Genomic DNA, 23596 nt, shown 5'->3' with positions numbered 1-23596 from the left:
AACTTTTTAGAAACAGATGCTGCAAACATTCGCACAAGACTAAATGAAACGTCTGAGGTGGGCTGCCTCCTCCCTCGGGAGTCTGTAAATTCCTGCTGTCTTTGGGAGCAGACCTTTCGCTCTGGTTCTTGAAAGGTTCTATGATTTCTCTCCCGGCAACACCGCCCTGTGAGGCTGCACAGAGCTCAGTCTTCCCCAGTGTGAGGGGGGCAGATCAGAAGCCCTGCCAGAAGGGTCCTGCTCCGCTTGCTTTTGGCCACTTGCGGGGAGATGTCTGTGTTCTTCTCTCCCACCAAGGGCTCAGCTCCTCCCACAAGTGAGCCCAGACACCAGGAAGAGGGACAGCTCTGCTTGTGATCACCGTGTGTCCTGGGAAGGGCCGAAGTGAATTCTGAGCCCCAGCCAGAGGTCTGATAGAGGTCCCACTGTCTCCTGTCAGAAACGTCTTTACCAGCCAGCCACGTCTGCATACTGGCCCAGAGGGTGGGCAGGATAGGGGAACTTTTACTTTATAGTTTATACTACACTGTACTGGTGGGATTGTTGATTTGGTTTATTAGCATGTTACATTTACAATACCCTAATTTAATTTTAAAATAAAGAACTGTAGGGGCGCCTGGGTGGCTCAGTCGGTTGGGCGTCTGACTTCGGCTCAGGTCATGATCTCACGGTCTGTGAGTTTGAGCCCCGCGTCAGGCTCTGTGCTGATGACTCAGAGCCTGGAGCCTGTTTCAGATTCTGTGTCTCCCTCTCTCTCTGACCTTCCCCCATTCATGCTCTGTCTCTCTCTGTCTCAAAAAAAATGAATAAACATTAAAAAAAATTTTTTTTAAATAAAATAAAGAACTGTATAATGCAGTTTAGAAATATTTTAATTCAAAATGGTATTTAAAACTGTTTTTTTTAATGCTTATTTATTTTTGAGAGAGAGAGGGAGAGAGAGTGGGAGCAGGGGATGGGCAGAGAGAGAGGGAGACACAGAATCTGAAACAGGCTCCAGGTTCTGTGCTGACAGCTCATAGGGCTCGAAGTCATGAACCATGAGATCATGACTTGAGCCGAAGTCAGAGGCTTAACTGACCAAGCCACCCAGCTGTCCCTCAAAACAGTACTTTAAAAAAGGCTCCTGGTACCTAACAGGATTTTTACTGGTTTTTTTACTGGAAATTTACTGTTACAGGTGTTAACGGAATGTGGCATAACTTTCTTTGTTTTTATTCTTTGACAAGTTTAGGGATAAACCTGCAAAGAGTTAAAATAAATGTGCTATTAGCAAGGGAAAAAAGGGAAGAAAGAAAAGAAGGAAGGAAGAAAAGAAAAGAGGAAAGCAAAGGCAGTAAGTTGTGTCTTTTCTGGAGGTAACCACCACGAGGAAGAAGTGCAGGATTCCAACTCGGGGGCCTGGGTTCGCACCCCATTTTGGGGTTTGCACCCTGTTCCCGGGTTTGTGCCCCATTCTGTAAGGCTCCCTGTGTGACATACCACAAAGAAGTTCAATTCTCTGAGGTCCAGTGCCCTTGTTTGTAAACAGGGATCATTCTGCTACCTTATGGTATTGTACAGTTCAAAGAACACCGTGACGATAAGCCACTTTTTATGGCAAAGTGTGATACAAGCGTGAGGAATTTTCATTGCCGTCCTCTTGGAGGGACCTGAAGGGGCAGGCTTGGGTTGGGTCTCAGGCGAGTTGGGAGTGTGGCTGAGGCAGCTTCGGGCCACATGGCGGCTGAGTCTTCTCAGCCCTTCTCTAGTTCCTTCCAGGGAGGCTGTTTCCCCCTAACTTCTTGAGGATGGAGACCCAGTATTTCCCCAGGATCTGCACTACAGCAGGCCAGACCCTGGCCTGGGGTGGCCCCACCACCAACTGTCCCCGTGGGAGGCGTGTCTGGCCACGATCCAACCCTGTCCCCTGCCCTTGTGTGTCGGTGGTGCTTACATAACTTATAGAGGACGTTCTCAGCCACTTTCTTTCCTGATGCCCATAACGACTCAGGTAGGCAGGCAGGGAAGCATCGGTAACTCAATTTTTAGATGAGAGATCTGGGGATGAAAGAGTAGAAAGGAAGACTGCTGGCAAGTGTTTAGTACCTACTGTATGCAAGGCAAAGTGCTGGGCGCTCCAAGTGCAGGCATCTCCTGGGGGCGGAGTAAGTAATGGGCAGATCTGGGACTGCAGTCCAGATTCTGAGTGTGCTGTAACACAGAATGTCACAGGACAGAGGGATTAGGGGCAAGGGATGCTAGGGGGCTAGTGGGTAGACAGGCAACAGAAGGGCCGCTGGGGGTGGGGAGGGGAGGTGGGCAGCTGGCAAGTAAGAGGTTGTGGGTGGGGTTGGGGCCATAGTTCCCGGTATGTGGCAGTCATCAAAGTGCCCAAATAAATAAAGGTTTGCAATTACAGAGAGACGTGGGTTTGGGAATCACCCAGCAGCAGGGCCCAGATGTTAATTAAGCCTAAGATAGGTTATTATCTCCTTCCATTGGACTGAACAGAGGGAAACTGATGCAGATGGCAGGTTGGGGACTTGCCCATGTGGCTGTTATGTGTTATTATTTCTGGTTTTTAAGAGGCACTCAACCCGGGGCTTTGGGGCACAGCTGTGGGGGAAGGCCACTTTTAAGTGCTAGTCACTGAGGACATTTCCCACTCCTCCCTCACAGTTAAAGAAGGGCCTGGCCAGGCACTCAGCATTTGCCCCATGGCTTTCTGGAGCCACCTGACTTGTGTTCCCACACTGAGGCCGCCCCAGATCCAGAGAACAGAGTGTGAGGTGCAGAGCGTAGAAACCCTGAAGGCTGTTCCATCCTGAACGTCTCAGTGCAGTTAGGCAGGGGAGGTATTAAAATATTTAACAACAGGCGTGGCAAATTCACCCACACATCTGAATGGACATTAGCCATAGCACTGACCTAGCACAAATCCCGGGGGGGGGGGGCCCTGTTGGGCCAGGTGTTCACTCTTTGATCGCTAGGTCTTGGACAGGTGTGTGTTTCAGGGGGGTGTCCAGAGGAAGAGCCTAGGTGGCCAGGGTGACACGAGAAGGAATGCCGCAGGGAAGCTGGGTTCAGTGACTGCTTACTAACAGATGAGGAAGCAATTCAACATTTCACCAATCTGTATGGCTGGATTAGCAGAATGTCAACCATGAGAAGAGCACTTTTTGAAAAATTTGTAAATTGATTTACAAATATCAAAGCTTTTACAATAACAACAATATTTCATTATTAATAATGATATTTAGTACCTTCACAGAGGCACCATTGGGCTTTGTTGTTATGCCTCTTTTTTTTTAAGTTTACTTATTTATTTTGAGAGAGTAAGCAAGGAACCCTGATGTGGGGCTCGATCTCATGAACCGCGAGATCATGACCTGAGCTGAAATCAAGAGTTGTATACTCTACTGACTGAGCCACCCACGTGCCCCTATACTGCCTATTTTCTAACGGGCTGACTTCCTAACACCAAGAGGATGTTTCTGATTTGCTGGTCCATGGACTGGGGGCCTCATCTAACTCTTGCTTTTGGGGTGGTGGGAGAAGGGTCACTCTTTTGTACCCAGTGTCTTCTACCAGTAGGGGTTTTTACACTGTTGCAAGATAAGACAGTCACCTGTACGTGGGTCATCTGGCCATCTGTTCCTGTCTATCTTTGATGATCAAGCAACTGTACATTGATAAAAAAGTGAGCTGCTTAGAATTCAACTTTTTATTCTGAATGTCAGTTGGAATGACTATAACAGAAACTATACACCCAATATCATGTGTGGAGTGGTGGGGGATTCCAGCGGGAGGGCCTGGGTGGCCAGGTCACTCAAGAAGGGATACCCCAGGGTTGCCTGGGTAGCTCAGTTGGTTAAGTGGCCTGGTCTTGATTTCGGCTCAGGTCATGATCTCATGGTTGGTGAGTTTGAGCCCTGTGCTGACAGTGTAGAGTCTGCTTGGGATTCTCTCCCTCTCTATCCCCGCCTACCCTGCTCATGTTCTCTCTATCTCTTTCTCAAAGACAAACAACAAATAAGCAAGCAAACAAACAAATAAATAGATACTTTCAAAAAAGGAAGGAATATCCCAGGGAGGCTTGGGTCAGTGGCTAGTTACTAACAAGAGCTTCTCTGCCAATCTACAAAGCAAAATTAAAGGGAGTGTCATTCTTTGGTTGGCAGCTTGGGATAGTGGTCAGCAAGAATTTTCAGGCAAAGGCTGGGGAGTGACATGGTGTCATTCATGTTGTCCCTGGCTTCAACCACTCCAGGATTACTAATTCTCAAGGACACTATAAAGATTTCCCAATTAGACTCTTATTGTGCTTGGAGACCTGGGGATGAAGGGCACGTTGCTGGGCGGAGTGTGGCCATGATCTTGAAGATCAAAGTGGGACCTGGCTTACTTCTGAACCTTGACCTTGCTTCCAAAGGGCTGAATCATAACAGCATCACTCATAATAATGATCATGATGGAAAGAGGGTGTTCTGGAATACTAGAGTGACCTCATTATGCTCTACCTGGGAAAGGCAAACAGGCATGAGTTACTTTAATTCTGTTCAGCAGCTCTGTTCAAAGCCTGGCTGAACATTCAGGACAAGCCTTAGAATAAACAGGCATGCCTGGATTCTAATGGCCAGTCCTTTGTGTAGATCTTGGGGAATAAAAATGCAGTGACGAACCAGGCTTGGTCTGCAGCGTCTGTCATAGCTCACCCAGCAGATGTCTCACCTCTGTGTTTGCCCAGCGATGTGAAGAGTCCCCACTTAGGGTACTTTAATGTATTCTTGTGTTTCTTCTACATTAACACCTCCATGATGACTACAATCATGTTAAAATTTAGTTAAATCACCCAGGAATGTTTATAGAGGACTTTTAGCACAGGAGTGCCTGGGTGGCTCAGTTGGTTGAGCGTCTGACTCTTCATTTCAGGTCATGATCTCAAGTTCGAGAGTTTGAGCCCCACATTGGGCTCTGTGCTGACATCTCGGGGCCTGCCTGGGATTCTCTCTCGTCTCTCTCTGCCCCTCCTCTGCTCGCACATGCTTTTCCTTTCTCAAGGTAGATAAATAAATTTAAAAAAATAATTAAATCTCATAAATAACAACTAATAGTTATAGTTACAATGGTATTTTTATATCTATTATCTCATCTGTTCTTCAACAGCCTTCTGAGATGGGTAGGTATTATTACTCCCATTTTGAAGATAAGAAAATTAAGGCACAGAGAGGGGGAACTGGCTTAGAATCACAGTGTCAGAGGTAATAAGGATCATCTGGTCACTAACTTCCCTTTTTCAATGGAAAACCAGCTGTTGTAAAGAGACTGGTCTCTTAGTAATTGGAGCAGAGCTGGCATATCAAGGGTGGGTTTTTTTTTGTTTTTTGTTTTTGCAATTATTTAAAGGAAACTACCTGAAATCCAAGACATTGTCCATGTGATCCATGACCTAAGTTTGAATGCTTTGGGGGAAAGGGTGATGGCTGCCCTCCACTCTTGGGGTCAGGCATGGACAAGAGCCTTTACTATGTGGTCAAGTGGTTGCTGCAAGCCCATAATTACTCAGTTTAATGCAACAGAAAAGACACAGAGCCTAAGAGATGGGGTTTTAACTAGGAAGAATGGAGCATTCAGTCCACCCAGGAAGACAGAGAGAAAACAGTGGTGGCATCTGGGGAGCCTCAGCCACTACAGAGAGTTCTTAGTCTCCTCCCTCTATAATCCCTGGCCTCAGAAACCTGTACCTCTGTCTGCTGGGAGCCTTCCTAGGCTTTGGTAGGAGAGGTCCTTGGCTCTGCCCATTCCCACTGCTTCACCTCATTGACCTCCTAGTGCCACCCCTTTGCAGACCCAGAGAGGCTTTCCCATCAGGCCAGGACACCATGCCAGGCACCAAAGAATAGGAGATTTGCTCTAGGGTCCTGCCCTCCAGGAACCTGTAGCTTTGAGAGGGGAGTGAAAGTCAGAGGTATACAGAATTGGGCCATGATTTCCCATGGTAGGCTCCCCCCATGATTTCTTGATAAAATGCCTGTGGTGACACAGGGTCTGGGGAAAGAGGATGAGTCCAGAGCGGGGAGTGGGATTTGTGACTGGGGAGAAGGCATTTTAGGCTGTAAGAATATCGGGGGCATGAAGAGCACCATGGTTCATCAGAGAAGTGTGTGTGTGTGTGTGTGTGTGTGTGTGTGTGTGAGAGAGAGAGAGAGAGAGAGAGAGAGAGAGAGAGAGAGAGAGAGAGAGAGAGGTGATGGAGAGGTGGACAGAGGTCAGGTCATAGAGAGCTTGTATATTCAACAACTTTGACCTTTCCATTGAAAACCATGGGTTTGAAGGACTTGGAGGATAGGAAGCATGGGGCCATGAGGTGACATATAGAAATGCTCACTCAGTAGTGGCAGGTGGGAGGGATGGGAGTGAGAAGGGTCTGCAGGTAGAGAGAACAGGGAGGAGCCTGTCCCAGTAGTCTGGGCAGGAAATGATGAAGGTCTCGGCTCAGGGGTAGATGCGGGGGATGGGGAAGGGGGACAGGTCCCGGGACATTTCAAAATGATCAAGAGGGCAGTCAGGGAAGGTGAGGTGTCCAAAACGCAGGGGTGCCCTGGGGCCAGCCGGTACTGGCTGAGTAGACTAACTGTGTCCATCTCTTCCCAACTCTGTGCTCAGGGGTGCCATGTTGGGAGCTTTTAGTCAGCTACGGGAGAAGCATCAATACCACAGAAATCAAGAAAGACTGCAAATCAGGACCTTTACTTGGACCTTTTCTCCCCAGAGACTGGTTGTTAAACATCTACCAACCCACCACTGCTGAGACACCTGCAGCTTCTCCTGCTGTGGGTGGTCCAGGGCGCAGTGTCTGAGGCATTTGAGATGCGCCTTGGGCAAGGGATCGGCTTGGGTAGGTGGAGAGTAAGGAAAGGCATTTTCAGTGAACCTCACAGTGTGAGCAAAGGCCCACCTATTTCTGGAATAACACAGCATGGAGCAGGGAACTGAAGAGATTTGTGGACTATTGCTAGCCGAGTCTTGAATCAGATCTTGAATTAGAGTTGATAGATCCGATGCACAAATGAAATGTTCCTTAAAGACAGTATATGATGCAGGTTTATCATGAATTGGCCTACTTGTGCCAGAAGTTCATCTTTACAGTATTCCCTGAACCCAGTTGTAATGGTTGGTTAGTTACCTTAAGAATGACGCAGAAATTTTCCTAGACTGTTATTTAGCAGGGGAGGAAACCAAGTCCAAGAGAGTGCTTCAAAGACTTTCTCAAGATCACAGCTGGTTAGTGATCCTTATCAGATAAGAACTTTGGAGTTGGAACTTGTATTAGTTATCTATAACTGCAAAACAAATTTCTCCCAAACTTAAAAAAAAAAAAAAAAGCAGTTAAAAAATGGCTTAAGTATGGCTTGAAACAGTGAAGAACATTTCTTATCTCATAGTTTTTGTGAGTCAGGACTTCAGGAGTGACTTAGCCAGGTGGATTTGGCTTGAGGTCTGTGCTAGTCAGGGTTTTTCAGAGAAACAGGACCATGGCAAACATACACTGAATGAATATAGCACAGAATGAATAGCATAGTATATGAGTAAGTGGTATATTATGAGGAATTGTCTCACACAATCATGGAAGCTAAAAAGTCCCACTATCTGCTGTCTACAGGCTGGATTCCCAGGAAGTCTGCTGGTGTAGTTCAGTCTGAGTCCAAAGGCTCGAGAACCAGGGCAGCCAATGGTATAAATCCCGGTCTGAGGACGGGAGATGAGATGAGATGTCCCCATTGAAGCAGTGAGGCAGAGGGAAAAAAGGGATAAACTCCTCCTTCCTCTACCTTTTGGTCTGTTCAGGCCCTTAATGGATTGGATGATGCCCACCCACACTGCGGAGAGCAGTCTATTTTACTGAACTCACCAATCCAAATGCTAATCCCATCCAGAAACACTCTCATAGACATGCCTAGAAATAATGCTTAATCTGGGCATCCCAAGGCTAGTCAAATTGACACTAAAATTCACCATCACGGGTCTCTCATGAAACGTCGGTGAAGGTGTCATCTGGGGCTGCACTTAGCTGGCTGAAGTTGGGGGATCCACTTCTCGGGGGGCTCACTCACATGGCTGGCCCATTCATCCTGGTGCAGGCAGGAGGCTCACTTCCTTGCTGGGGCACCTCTCCGCAGCTGCTGGAGCATCCTCATGACACAGCAGCCCACTTCCTCCTGAGTGAGTGGTCCAGAGAGATCGAAGCAGAAGCTCCAACATCTTTTATGACTTAGCTTCAGAAGTCATCATCATTTTCACAGTATCCTAGTGGTTATACAAGTGAGTCTCATTCAGTGTGGGAGAGGGCAACGCAAGAGGCAGGGATCGTGGCGACCATCTTGGATGTTGGCTACCATAGGACCCAATGCAAGAAATGAGTTAAACCCATGAGACTCTTGAAGTCCAAGGACACGGTTCTGCCATTTGGTAGGTAGGGATCCCAGTAAAGGCTCAGCTTCTTCATCTATTAGGGGAACTATCATTTCTGCCTGGGTTGCCATAATGGCTTGTGATGAGGACCAAAGCAAAGAACAATAGAGTTATTAGTTGCAGTGATTGGTGATTGTTCCTGCTAATTGATGGCTATTCAGCAAAGCATAGGGGGTGGGGGGGGCAGCTGCAGTGTGGTTGGTATCAGTTTGCAGTCTAGAGTGAGGCTTTCTGGGCTTGAAACTCAGCTCCACTGCCCACCAATGGGACAGATACTGACTCCCCGTGGGCTTTGTTGCCTCACCTACTCCCAGGGGAATGACTGAGCGTACCCATTTCACAGGGTTGTTGAGAATTAAATTAGCTAATTCAGGTGAAGCATTTAGAACAGTGCCTTCGGACATTTGGTCACTGCATGATATAAATACTGGCTTTGGCAACTTGGCCACAAAGTCTGAAAACATAGATTCTATTTTATCATGCATTATACTATAGTATCAATCAATAGCATTGTAATATATCATCAACCATTGATGATACATTTGTCTGTGTTTCCAGACTTGGGGGCCAACCTATAGTCTGTCCTCTGATGCTGATTGCCCAGGCGGCTTACTCTGTCCTTTAGTTGTGCCTGTAATCCAGCTGGATGATCTGGGATAAGATTCTAATCTCTCTTTAAACAGGAGAAGGCCTTCATTATACTTACGAATATGGGCCCCACCTCCAAGCTTCCCCAGACGTGGCGTATTGTTAACGCGGCTCTCGAGTGTGTTGCTCACCCCAGTGGGGCCTTTTATCACAAAGCACGCAGGGAGGAACAGGTGCCCTGTGCTATTAAGTTGGTTTTGCAAACCACAATGGCCAGCCACCTAATGGCGTAAAGATACGCCTTACTTCGAAGGAGGCGGGGTACCAGACATCACATGCAAAGGGTTCTGAGCAACCTGGAAGAGGGCCTTGGGAAAGGAATGTCCCAGAGAGGGAAGGTTTGGAGTTGCAGAGATGTACCCCATGTTCATAAGGCTGAACATATAAAACTCTGAGCCTAGAAGCTGGTCTCTTTGATGGTGGTTAACTTGGGTTATAAAATGCCTCTTTGCAAATAATTTGCCAGTTTCTGTAAATACCCGGCTCTCTGGTTTGTTTAAAACTTTTTTGTTTTGTTTTGTTTTTTTAATGGTTATTTCTTTATTTTGAGAGACAGAGAAAGAGCGGGAGAAGGGAGAGAGGGAGGGAGGGAGAGAATCCCAAACAAGCTCCATGCTGCCAGTGCAGGGCCTGACTTGGGGCTTGAACTCACAAACCGTGAGATCATGACCTGAACTGAAATCAAGAGTCAGAGGCTCAACCAACTGAGCCACCCAGATGCCCCTATTTTCTTTTTATAAGGATTTGAGTCACATCTTTCTGGGGAACATCTCATCACCTAGAAGGGCTTTCTCAGAACGTGTTCTTGAAACACTAATCTATGGGATGTTCCTGGATGTTACATTAAAAATGGTTTGAGTCATCAAATGAGCTCAGGCAACACTGGATTAAGCGCAGTTAAACAGGTTTCCTTCTTGCAGGACTTCTCAGAACCTTTAATATGCTAATATGTCTGTCTTCTGAATTTCTGGGAGGGTGCTGAAATCTGTAGTTTTCCCCACATTTATTTGTTCATAAGCCCTTTTTATGGGAAGGGCAATATATTTCAGAGGAAGACTGCACTAGAATATAGATAAAGGAAAACGTATACCTAATAATTGAAATGTGTACTGTTCTATCTACCTGGCACATTCACTTATTTCAGGTAACACCGTACCCCTATTCTGAGAACTGCTCCCAGCAACATTCACATGGTTCCCATGGTTCCCATGGTTTCTTACATGTCCTCCCCCCATCCCCCCTCCCCCTCCTCCCCCCCCCCCCCCCGGGCCACAAGTGACACACCTTCTAGCTATAGGAGTGAGCCCCAGACCCCAGCTAGGCCATGAAGCCCCCTCTCTGGAATTTTTGGATTTGGGACCAATAATTCTTTCTCCGGCGGCTGAGGCTGTAAGACATAAGATGAGAGAGCTGTTAGTTGGTGCACATTCTGCCATCTGCCGAAAGCCATTCTGCAGCGAGTTTTCATCGTACTGGCAGGAGGAGAGAAAACTGTAATGGGAGATGGACAGGAGATTGACTTCTTGGGTCTACTTGTTCTAGATTCCTCATTCCATTCCCACTTTTCTGCATTTGGCTAATCTACATCAGGACTCCTCAAATGTAATCATGCTATGGTTTGTGGACCAGTTCTGTTTCCCAAACTACGTGTTACATGTCTACAGTGAGGTAAGTTCGGAAACTGAGCACTTAGGAACTTTTGTAGTAATTGGCACTGTAGAGACATCAAGTGGCACTTCATTTTTCTAGTAATTCATATTAATTTAATTTACCCAAGTATTGATCTACAATGGCTTTTCGTAATAACAACAACAATAATAAACCCAGTCCTTAAGCACAGATACTTTGAACAATCCTGTTTTATGAGCTATTCCAGCAGGGCTGCTGCATACGGTTGTGTAGGCAGTGCACTGTACAATTCTAGCAAGTGCCATTCACATAGGTGACAAAATGAATGATTCCCCATGACCTGAGTTGTACAGTGTACAACCTGCCCAACAGTACACACAGCCCCTTGGCTTCAGTCTCCTCCAATAAATTCTTTTTTGTTTTGCTTAAGTTAACCAGAGTCTTTTTATTGTTGTTGTTGCTTTCAAACTAAGGAAATTTAAATAGTACCTCTTCTACTGTCCCAGTGGGCTCTTTCAACTGTCTACTATATAGAAGAGACCTGGTTCTGGAGTATAACTTTCCCACAGTATGATTCATCCATTTTGCTGTCTTGTTGGTTCTCATGGAAGGAAACAGCTTAATACACACCGCTTGGGAGGATGCCCAACGTTCTTTTCCACCAAACCTGCCAGCATTTAAAGGTTCCCTTTCCTTCCACATCTGAGCCCCAGTGTAAGGAGAGCTCACAATGAATTGACTGGGTAAAGGCAGGGCAGCTGGGCATTCTGAACACTGTCAGTGGGGCTGTAATATAGTTGTCTTTCTAGAACAGTTTTGTAATATCTATCAAAAGCTTTAAAAATGCCCTTTGGCCTTCTAAGAATTAGATTTCTAAGATTCTTAGAATCTTAAGGATCTAAAAGTCCATCAAATATTTATCTCTGAAGATGCCCATTGTGTTTTAATTGTGAAAACGGAAATTAGGAATAACCTGAGTATCCAATATAAAGGAGTGACTAGGTAGATAATAAAACACTATGTAAAATATCAAATTACCTGAATAAATTAAAATTATGTTTATAATGTATTAACAATAGAGAAATTTATATTAGGTGAAAAATCAGAGTACATTAGAATATACAGGCAAGGGGACAATACTTAGAAAAAAACAAGACACATAGGCTGAAATGTTAATAGTGAATGTGTCTGATGAGTGAAATTTTACGATTAGTGTAAAAATATTTTTCTAAAAATTTTAAAGTTTATGCCAAGAGTACATATTACTTTGACAGTCGGGGAAAATGAAGTTAAATATTTAAAAGGGAAAAAGTGGGGTGGCTGGGTGGCTCAGTCGGTTGGGCGTCCGACTTCGGCTCAGGTCACGATCTCACAGTCTGTGAGTTCGAGCCCTGCGTCGGACTCTGTGCTGACAGCTCAGAGCCTGGAGCCTGCTTCGGATTCTGTGTCTCCCTCTCTCTCTACACCTCCCCCATTCGTGCTCTGTCTCTCTGTCTCTGTCTCTCTCTTTCTCAAATATAAATAAACATTAAAAAAAATAGGGGAGCTGTTTTAGGTTGGGCCCCAAAACACAGATGGGGGTGCTGCAGGCTTCAATCTGAATTGAGCAGCTTGACTTCCTCAGCTCCTCAAGATCATCTGGGCTGGAGGCCCTGGCCCAGATGACCTGTACACACAGCCCACCTAGCTCCGAGTGGACACTCCAATGTACTGAGTGCTTATGTCCAGCAGTTTCTGCTGGAGTAGGTAGTATTTCTGGATCCCAGCCTCGATTCCAGGAGTTCCGGAGGGCCCTTGGTTCCTGATCTTATCCTGTCTGGGAAAATACCGGTGACAGCAAGGAACAGGCAAAAGAGGCTGAAAAGAAGTGAAGGATGTACATTCCCCGGCCGCATCCACTCCTAGGACAAACCCACACAGATGCGCGAATACTCATTCTGCCATTGTTTGCAACAGTAACAAATTGGAACAAATTGGGGGAAAAGGTGGAAAAATTGCCTGTCCATCAAAGGGATACATAAATTATAGTATTTTCATACAATGAGATACTGTATAGCATCAAAATAAATGAATTAACATGAACATAGAGGAATCCCTAGTGTTAGCAAAAAATAAAGCAAGTAGCAGTTTGATTTAATCTCTATTAATATTTATTTTAAAACCATATTTCATATAGTATTTATCTATTTAGCTTTTATTTTCTTTAAAATTTATTATCACAATCTATTAATATTATATAGGTTTTATTAAGTTTATAGCATGATTCCAGTAAGATTAAGTTAAAAGTATGTGAAAACACTGCTGATTATTTATGGATGTCTACATGTGGTAAAAGGAAAAGTCACGCATGTGAATAATTAACATCAAATTCCCAAGAGTGGTTTCCCTTGGGATCAACAGAAGGGAAAAGAAATCAGGGAGTGGTACATGGAGGCTTCAAAGGTATTTTCGACGTTTTGTTTAAAAAAATAAAAAAAAAAAATACATCCAGGGGCGCCTGGGTGGCTCAGTCAGCTCAGCTCAGCTCAGGTCATGACCTCACAAGTTTGTGAGTTCCAGCCCCAGGTCTGGCTCTGCACAGACAGTGAGGAGCCTGCTTGGAATTCTCTCTCCCTCTCTCTCTGCCCCTACCCCACTCGTGCTCTAAATAAAAAATACATCTGAAATAAGTATGGAAAAGAATGTTAGGATTTGACAAAGCCTGGTGGTGGGCACAAGTTATATTCTTCACTATACTCTTGTGCCTTTTGGGAAGAGTTCATTTAAAAAATAATAAAGTAACAAATAGAAAGTAGGTCACTGACGCAGGATGCTCCGAGTGAGGCAGGGGGAGGTGACCATGGAGAGACGGGCTGGGGTGCCCTGGGTTGCGATGTGGTCACACCCGCTGCGTGCCCGCGGGGGGGGGGGGGGCCTGGACGCCGCCCTGCGTGGTGCACACTCCCTGCCCCGCCCACCAACCCATGTGGCGCCTATTTCTCCTTGTTTCCAAGTCCTATCTGGCAGCTTCGCCGCCGCGCTGCTTGCTGGGAATTGCAGGTCTCGGCAGCGAGATTCAGCTCCTGACGACCTTCGCACAGGTGTATTTCTGGCCGTGTGCACCTCCTTGGGTGGCTCCGGCCTTTGTAGTTCTGGGTCTTGTGCAAGAACAGCACAAGTTCACGCCCACCTCCTGCCAAGGGGCAAGGGAATCTCGGAGGCCTGGAGATCCTGATTATTTTATCTAACTTAGGCATTCCCAGGTATTTGGGTCTTCAGTGTTTTGGTTTCCTGTACTCATTGATCTGTCTGTCTCATCTTCTTTATTCCTCGGGACATGAGTCCAGTCCGGGTCGGTGCCAACATTCCAAGAAAATCCAAACTGGGTCTTCTCACCAGTGCTTCTGTCAGGTCTTGGAATCGGGACACCTGCTCTGGGATCCCAGCTCAGCCAGCCAGCCGCCAGATGCCTTTAGGCAAACCTTGTCACCTCTCTGGGCCTCCCTTTCTTCCTCTGGTAAATGGGGCAGGGATGCCTGCCTCACAGGGTTGGCATGATGTCACGATTGCATAATGTCTCGCTTGTCAAGGTTCCAAGCACAGCGTCTGCACAAGACACAACACATTAATTTAACTTTTCCTAAGGTCAAATTTAGCAATTAACGTTGGCGGGCCTTTCAGATTCAGATCCTTTCTTCCTTCCCACCAAGCTACTTCCCTTCTTCCTTCCTCTGTTCGCTTCTTCCCCAAACTCCCTTCCCCCAGGTTAGCTCTGGACACTCAGGCTCGGACAAAACAGCCTAAGCCCCAGCATCCAGCTCTGCATAAGACTTTCCAACAGCAGCTCTTGACCTTGTAGAACCTTTGAACCCCCTAGGGAGCTAAAAAAAAAAGACCCAAGTCCCCCAAACACTCCCCCACCCCTCTTTGCCCCAGGCCACAGCCTGCCCCCACAGAATGTGATTCAGTTGGTCTGGGGTGGGGGCCGGTGCACCAGGCACTGTATTTTCTTTACCTCACCACACCCACCCCAGGCAGTGGATCCTAAGGTCCATTTTAAGACTAATCCCTGTAAGCACCACAACCTTCTCTTGAGCTCCTTCCCTCCTTGGGATGTTTCCCTGTCGTCCTAACAGTGGGAAGCAATAACCATACGTTCATTTTTTCCATTTACCAGGTTCTTTCTTGGAAAACATCTAATAATTTATAGGTCCTTCACAGAGTCCTTCCTTAACTTCGACTCGTGTGGTAGGCAGAACAGAAAACACCCCCAAGGTGCCCGGGGGGAGGGGGGCAAACTGAAGTTTCCTCTGAGACCTGATACATGCTTCTGTTCTGTCTTTTCTGGGGCCCAGCTACCGTTCTGCCCATAGGGCTCACTTTTCCTTTGCCACAGATCTGAAATAAACAGCTGACGGCAGAGCCAGCTGAGTAAAGCTGACAGTGAAGAATCTGTGTTTAGGGAATGTTTCTACTTACTTTTGGCTCACGTACTCTTAAGACACTGGTGGCATTTGCTCAGTGCTCGCTATGTGCTGGGAACTTTGCTATGTTCACTATCACATTATTTCCGCACAACTCTATGAAGCAGGCACTGTCATCCTCCTTTTACAGATGAACAAATAGGCTTCGAGGAGTTACGTGTCTCCCTGCTTCCCCAAAATGGATCTAAGATTTGAACTCAGGCAGTCCAACTCCAGAGCCCGCATCCTTGTTTTTGATTCTTCACTGCTGTCCATCTTCCATCCCTGGTCTGCCGGCTGCCTTTCTGAGCATGGAGCTGGTGCGACTTGGGGGTGAGAATAAGTTAACGTCTCCGGGCTGCTCTTCCCGCTCCCCTGATGTTCCAGAGCCAATGATCATGGGCCTCATTTCACAGAAGGAAGCACATATGGGCTGTGACATCTCCAAGGCGACAGCTCAAATGACAGGAAGAAATGGGGGTGGGAGTAGTGAATTCCCAAACCCAGACCTCTAGGTCAGCACAGGGACCTCGGGGACTGTTGGCATTTTATAAATGCCTTTCATTCCTCAAAGCCTAACACCGTTTAATTTTGCAAATACACCTGGGGCCGGTGGCTGAAGAGCAATATAGACAATAGACCTGGCCTGCCTCAGATTTTGCAGAAGAAGGTTGCTGGTGAAGTAGAAGGAAATAGTGTTAAATGATTATCTCACAGGAATTCCTACCAAGTCTGACCATCCGCCTGTGCTCCTTTCCAGCTTCCTGGGGCCACCTAAATGAATAGTTACAATGTTATATTTGAACAATAAAAGGACTTTGCAGTTCAGTTCCTCTGTGCGTGTGCGTGTGCAAGAGAGATATACTCCGTCAAGCTTCATTAGGACAAAAAAAATGAGTTGGTTACACTGTAAATATTACATGTTTGCTCTTTCTACACAGGCCCGTAACTAGCAAAATGGCTAAAAATTGGAACAAAACCTGAAAAAAACACAAGCATAATCCTTGCCTTTTTTGTCTGTCTTAAAAACATTTAAAAGGCCAACCTAATTAACCAAATTGTTTTCTTTTGCTATGCACAGATGGTTTCCTTTCCAATATTCTAGAGAAGGATTAATTACCTAACTAGATTTGCAGGTAGACTGGGATAAAACGTTTCTCCTGCCTGCCTCCTAGGGATGAAAATACCCACAAGTAGTTTATGAGGTGTACTAGGTTCAGTAGTGGGTCCCCCAAATCCATGTCTTCCTGGAACCTGGGAATGTGACCTCATTTGCAAATAGGGTCGGGGTGCCTGGGTGGCTCAGTCAGTTAGGCTTCTGACTTCAGCGTAGGTCATGATCTCACAGTTTGTGGGTTCGAGCCTCTTGTTGGGCTCTGTGCTGACAGCTCAGAGCCTGGAGCCGCTTCAGATTCTGTGTCTCCCTCTCTCTCTGCCCCTCCCTTGCTCACACTCAGTTTGTCTCAAAAATAAATAAACACTGAAAAAAAAAAAAGAAAATAGCGTCTTTGCAGATGTAGTTAGTTAAGATGAGGTCACATTGGATGAGGGTGGGCCCCAAATCCAAGGACTGCTGTCCTTACAAGAAGGTCATGTGAAGACAGCCCCACAGAGAGAAAAGGGCCCCTGATGGGGGGTGGGGGGGGGTGCACGGCTGTGAGCCAGAGAGCCTGGACTCAGCAACCTCAGAAGCTGGGGGAGACAAGCATTCTCCCCTAGAGACTTTGGGTCAGTGTGGCCCTGCTGACACCTTGTTCCTAGACTTCTAGCATATGAGAGAAAAACTATGAGAGAATCAATTTGTTGGCTTATGCCGCCCAGTTTATGGTACTTTGTTACAGCAGCCCTGCCAAAGTAAAATAAGGGAATTTGCGGTGGAATCTGGACCGACACTCCTTCTACCTTCTTCAGAGCCCCTTGCACTGAGGACTTGATGTGGGTGGAGTGAGCTCCACACAGTCTCCCCTGTCATCACGTGGTGAGAAAAAGGAACCCAAACAGAATGTGACCGTTCTTGGAAGTCAGAATAGGCAACATCCACGAAGGCTTTTCTCTTGTTGCCTGATTACCGTATTCACTGCTAACTCTAGGCCAAAAAAATACCACTTTCATTGGGGAAAAATGAGGCTCTTCCTAGAGAACAGAGCTGACTGAATCCAGCAGCAGTAGGAGGTCTGCTTCAGGCATGGTCAGGTATTTATGGAGTGGTAAGAAAGGACACCTGCCTGCTTCCGTGTAGGGACCCGGGCACATGAGAAGCACCCGGGGGCTTTTAAAATCCTGATGCCTTGCTCCCACCCCAGAGATTCTGATTTAGGTAGTATGGGGTGCTGCCAGGCATTAGGATTTTTTAAAGCTTCCCTGGGTGATTCTGATGTGCAGTTTGGGTTGAGAAGCACTAGTAAAAGTTACCTGGAGATTCCAGATGATTCTTTTACTGTGTGATTACTTTAAATTAAGGAAAATTAGTAAAAACATTATATATTAAAGAGAGAAAGGGGCTCCTGGGTGGCTTAGTTGGTTAAAGCATCCGACTTCGGCTCAGGTCATGACCTCACGGTTCGTGAGTTCGAGCCCTGCGTCGGGCTCTGTGCGGACAGCTCAGAGCCTGGAGCCTGCTTCGGATTCTGTGTCTCCCTCTCTCTCTCTGCTCCTCCCCCGCTCGTGCTCTCTCTCTGTCTCTTAATAATAAATAAAATGTTAAAAAAAATTATATTCTTGGGGCGTCTTGGTGGCTCAGTCAGTTAAGCGTCCGACTTCGGCTCAGGTCATGACCTCACGGTTTGTGAGTTCAAGCCCTGCATTGGGCTCTGTGCGGACAGCTCAGAGCCTGGAGCCTGCTTCGGATTCTGTGTCTCCCTCTCTCTCAGCCCCTCCCCACTTGCCCTCTCTCTCCCTCTCTCAAAAATAAATTCAAAAAAATTTTCTTAATTTAAAAAAAGAGAGAAAATAAGTTAAACAAAAAGGTGACACTTAGGATGCCATCAAACTCTGTAGTAAAGTCTTCAAATACGTAGAGAATACAACAGCTATTTTGGAAAGAATGGTCCTACAGGTGCAGCTCTGAGGTCAGTGGAGTGAGTTTGAGGCATTTTGTTTGCGGGAGCCCTCAGCATAATGTCTGGCTCAAAGACGCCTTCAAGAAACATTGGCCAATGAGGTCTGTTTAAGAAAATGAGAAAACCGTGGTTCAGATTTCCCTTGGCAGCTTCTTTTCTTCTCCAAAGAAATCTGGATCACCCAACTTATCCCCTAAAGCCTTCTTAATTCCTAAGAAGGCAAACCCAATTCTTTAAATTAAAAAGTTAATTACCATTTATTGAAATTCCTGTCTTCATTTTAGGTGGGTTAACTGGTGATTCGGGAGAGTTGGATGCTCTCACGTGGTATGTGAGCACATCATAAACACTGACTGATCCATATATATGGTATATGGAGGCCCATTTTAAGGGACTTTAAAGTTTCAGACCTTAATTAATTATAGGAGGCTATTGTTGGATCATCTTTGTGATTTAGTTGCTGCCGACTTCTTAATCAGACACACAACCTCCAGTTATTCTATTGTTATTATAAGAAAATATAACCCACTTACAATATGATTATCAGAGGGGCGCCTGGGTGGCTCAGTCGGTTAAGCGGCCGACTTCGGCTCAGGTCATGATCTCGCGGTCCGTGAGTTCAAGCCCCGCGTCGGGCTCTGGGCTGACGGCTCAGAGCCTGGAGCCCGTTTCGGATTCTGTGTCTCCCTCTCTCTGACCCTCCCCTGTTCGTGCTCTGTCTCTCCCTGTCTCAAAAATAAATAAACGTTAAAAAAATTAAAAAAAAAAACAATATGATTATCAGAAATATACCTTGGTAGAGGGCAGGGATTGTTCATCATCACATGAGCTATTAGATGCTATGTGGATAGTTTTGAGGAAGGGATGAGTGGAGGGTGGAAATACCCCCTATCCCGGAGGTGGCTGGGTTTTGAGCCTAACTTTCATGGCATAACATTACTGCTCTCATTTCTTTTTTTGTTTTTGAGTATGTGTATGTGATTACACAAATACTTGTCAAGGACCAGACAAGAGAGGATCATTAGGTTTCAACTTGTCTGCCAAAGGTGATAGATCAATTGGTAGTGGCTCCTTGGGCTACTGGGTTGAAAGTAATTCTGAAATCAAATCCACGTTGAAAGGGAAAGGGTAGCAAGATGGATTAGTAATTTCTTAGAGCACGTGAGACGAGGGAATGGACGCACGATGCCAGGCATTTGCTAAGATCCCCTTAGACCCGTTAAAAGTTTTTCCAAAAATTTGTTTGAGTATAGTTGACACACAGTGTTACATTAGTTTTAGGTGTAAAATGTAGTCATTCAACTTCTCTGTACGTTATGCTATGCTCACCACAAGCGTGGCTACCGTCTGTCACCATGGACCCTTATTACAATGTCATTGACGACATTCCCTATGCTGGACCTTTCATCCCTGTGACTTATGCATTCCATAACTGGAAGCCTGTATCTCCTACTCCCCTTCACCCATTTGCTCATCCCTCCACTCCCCTCTCCTTTGACAATGATCAGTTTGCTTTCCACAGCTTTGGGTCTATTTCTGCTTTTTGTGTGTTTCTTTGTTTTGTTTTTTAGATTCCATTATGAGCCTATGAGTAAAATCATCTGGTTTTTGTTAGACTCTTTTTTTGACAGACAAGCACTCTGGGTTAGCCAGTAGGCTTTATACTAGTCATAGGAAGTGCTGTTTCTTTTCTAAACAGCTGTGTGCCCATGTTGGAAATTCAGTGTGTGGTACAGAGCCTGGGGACCTTGGGCTAGGAGTCCCAATGGGGAGATTCCCTAATAAAATGAAGCATTTAATTTCACTAAGGTCTGCACAATCTTTTCCATCTAAGGCTGAATGATTGGTATCCATTACCAATTATTCTATTTTTTTCATTCATATTAAAGAGGTGTGTGTGTGTGTGTGTGTGTGTGTGTGTGTGTGTGTGTGAGGTATTTGAGTACGTAGTGCAAGAGGCCACACTCTGTTTCCGAGAACAATGGTCGAGGTCCAACCTTCATGTTTAGGCTTGTGCTCAGCCGTCCTTTAGAAAGCTGCACAGGACATGACCATTCTCCGTCCTGTTATTTCCCACCATTCAGCAGTGTGACGCTAATAGATTGGATGTATTCTGTGAGAAAAGAGTCAGGATGACCATCTGACTGGGGGACCTGGGAGGATGGAGATGCCATTTTGAGATGAGGGTGACTGTACGAGGAGGGACAGATCATGAGCTCAGTTTCAGATGCCTACTAACTGTCCAAGTGGAGATGTCAGCAGCAATTGGATTTATGTGTCTGGAAATCAGAGGGGAAACATAGATCACATGTATAAATCTGGGAGTCATCAGCTTGTGGACAGAATTTAAAAGCATGGAAATGAATGAGATCACCAGGGTAATAAGTGTAGATAGAGAAGGGATCCAAAGACTGAACTTTGGGGCAACTTCAAGATAAAGAACTCCAGAAAAGAGGAGGAAGCAGCAAGGGTTGGGAAAGAGCAGGGTGTAAAGTAAGAGGAAAGCCAGCAGAGTGCCCTGGTAGCCAAGTAAAGAGCGTTGCTTTGAGGAGGAGTCATTGACTAGGTCACTGCTGCGTAAAGGTCAAGCAAGGTGGAGACTGGAGAACTGGCTACCGGGTGGGGCTGTGTGGAGGTCATTTCTTTGATGGAATTCTGGGGAGGGGTGAAAGCTCAGCTGAAACGTGTTTAATAGAGAATGGGAGGGTGGGAAGTAGAAGTGTCCAGCATTACAATGTTGTTAGGAATTTTGCCATACAGAGGAAGTGATGGGGGAAAATGAGGTTGAGCACACCTGTATTTTTCAGACGGGAGAAATAATTGCACATTTGTGTGCTAGTGTCAAAGGCCCAATCAGGAGAAGGTGTTGATGATGCAGGAGAGAGAAGGAGCATGGCTGGGGTCATGTTCTTGGGTAGGCGAGAGGGAACGGGGTTGCGTGGAGGTGTGCAGGCGCTGGTCTGTGCCTGGAGAGCACGGTTCATCCGTAAGACTGGAAGATAAAAGAAAGCATGTTGATGTGATGGGAAGTGCTTTTGGAAGATCTCAGCAGCTTACAGACCCTTCAGTGGCTCCCTGTTGTGCCTTATGTCAAAGAGTCCATAAAGCTCAGCCTAGGATACAAGGACTTAAAATATAAACACTCTGGCCCCAGGTTATATCTCCTTCCTCATCTACTCTTGATCCTTGTGTTTTAAGTTTATTTATTCATTTTTGAGAAAGAGAGAGAGAGAAGGGGGAGAGACAGAGAGAGAAGGGAAGAGAGACAATCCCAAGCAGGCTCTGTGCCGATAGCCTATCAGCTGATAGCTATTGGCACAGAGCCCCATGCGGGGCTCGATCTCACAAACCATGAGATCATGACCCGAGCCGAAATCAAGAGTCAGACACTTAGCCATCTGAACCACTCAGACGCCCCCAAATGTGGTTCTGTGCATACTCTACATACACTTCTTATTGAACTATAACATGTATACATATGCATGTATACATATCACAAATCACAACGTGTATGTGTAGCTCTTTGTGTTTTCAAAGTGAACACACCTGTGTCAATAAATGGTGCCTCACTGGCCCCCTGAAACTCCGCTCCACTCGCTGCAATTGTCATGCAGAGGTCACCGCGATCCGGGCTTCTAACATCATGGATTACTTTTGCCTGTTTCTGAACTTCATGTAAATGGAATCAAACAGTGTGAACTCTTTCACGTCCCACTTCTTTCACCCGCTTCGGATTTCTGTGCCGCGTTCCCTTTGTTAGCATGTAGCAATACTTCGCTCGTTCCCCGTTGCTGTGTTGTATTCCACTGTGTGAAGAATAGCCCACAGTTACTTCCCCATCGTGTTGTGGCTCGACGTTTGGTTTGTTGTTGGCTCCTGGCTCTGACAAACAGCCCCGTAGTGAAGGTTCCTGCACACACTGTTGAACCGTATACGCTTTTCTGCTGGACGTGTACCCGAGAGTGAGATGCTGGGTCATAGATTGAAGTGCTACGTGTATTTTGATCCTGTTACTGTTATGAAGCACGCCCAGGAGTATAATCCTAGACACTGGAACCCCACGGTCCAAGTCTCTGAGCTCCAAGGCGTCTGAGATGATTTGTCCGGCCCCTTCATTTTCATACGAGAAGACTGAGCCTCAGGCTGGGGAAGCGACGTTTGCAAAGTCACACCGCGAGGAAGTGGGTCCGTGCTCTAGGTCTCCTCATTTGGGGGCTAACGCTGGCCAAATACCTGTTAGTGTTCACACGAGGAAACTGTCCTCTCTGACCCAGGAATGGTCACACGCCGCTCCAATTTGTATAATGAGCGCTACTGTTTACGAAGTACGTGCTCACTGCCATATACCTTGTGTCATATGTTTGCACATGTCATGTGCTTACCTTGTATTATTCCCTCTAGTCTCTTTTGCACATTTAGGTATTTATTTGTTTTTTCCTCTCCCTATTTTTCAGATGGAAAATGAGCTCAGAGCGGATGAGTGGCTTGCTCAGGTCTCCACAGAAGGTGGCAGAGCTAGGATTTGAACCCTGCTTGTGACTACTTGAGAGGAAAAGGGGCAAACTCCTTAGAAAGTTATCGCTGCTCCGGCACAGGTAGACCTTTCTTTACCTCACTCCCCGGGGCTCCTCCTAAGTATGGAGAGTCCAGTTTTCTATCACAGATGATGTGACTAAAAGAAGGCAATCGCATTGCAATTCTTTGTCTACGGTGTGGCGTCTGGGTGGCTCAGTCGGTTAAGCATCAGACTCTTGATTTCGGCTCAGGTCATGATCTCCCAGTTTGTGGAATTGAGCCCCGTGTCAGACTCTGCACTGACGGCGTGGAGCCTGCTTTGGCTTCTCTCTCTGCCCCTCCCCCGTGCACTCTCTCTTTCTCTAGCTCAAAAATAAATAAATAAACATAAAAAAAACAGAAAGCAAGAAAGCAATTCAACAAGGCAAGCACGGAAAACACCTGCAGCTTTCCCTGTAGGGGCTGATACAGAATGCATCTGCTCAGAGCCATCATGATGATACTCATTTCTATTCAAAAGTTGTGGATGCGGTGAACACTTGCTCCTCAAGCTCTTCGCAAAAGTCCCTGGGACAGTGATGCTTGATGTTCAGAAATTAATTGAGCCCTGAAATTTCAGGGGAGCCAGGATGAGCTTCATTATTCCGTGAATCTTAGAGATATCCATCATCCATGGGCCCCCATCCCATATCCTGTATGCTATCTCAAAGAAGATAATAAAAGATAAGTGATCAGCATTAACATGCATTAGGCACTCACCCTGGGCCACGTGTGACTAGCTGCGCTCACGTGAATGACCTCATTCAGTCCTCCCAACAACGTTTCGAAGGAGGTGCTGTTACTATCCCC

At 46.1% G+C, this 23596-nt stretch overlaps 1 long non-coding RNA gene across 1 annotated transcript in view; it reads left to right on the top strand.

Moving 5' to 3' along the window:
* LOC113599832 (uncharacterized) overlaps window positions 1-23596 on the top strand; it is a 52609-nt gene that overhangs the window by 26770 nt on the left and 2243 nt on the right. Inside the window, exon 2 of the long non-coding RNA XR_003420740.2 lies at window positions 22687-22827. This is a non-coding gene — a long non-coding RNA (uncharacterized LOC113599832). The remainder of the gene's footprint in view (window positions 1-22686; window positions 22828-23596) is intronic.

This window comes from Acinonyx jubatus, chromosome C2 (genome assembly GCF_027475565.1).
Source record: "Acinonyx jubatus isolate Ajub_Pintada_27869175 chromosome C2, VMU_Ajub_asm_v1.0, whole genome shotgun sequence".
In the NCBI taxonomy this organism is placed as follows: Eukaryota; Metazoa; Chordata; class Mammalia; order Carnivora; family Felidae; genus Acinonyx; species Acinonyx jubatus.
The sequence above is the reverse complement of the archived record's forward strand: the minus strand, read 5'-3'. Positions and strand labels throughout refer to the sequence as shown.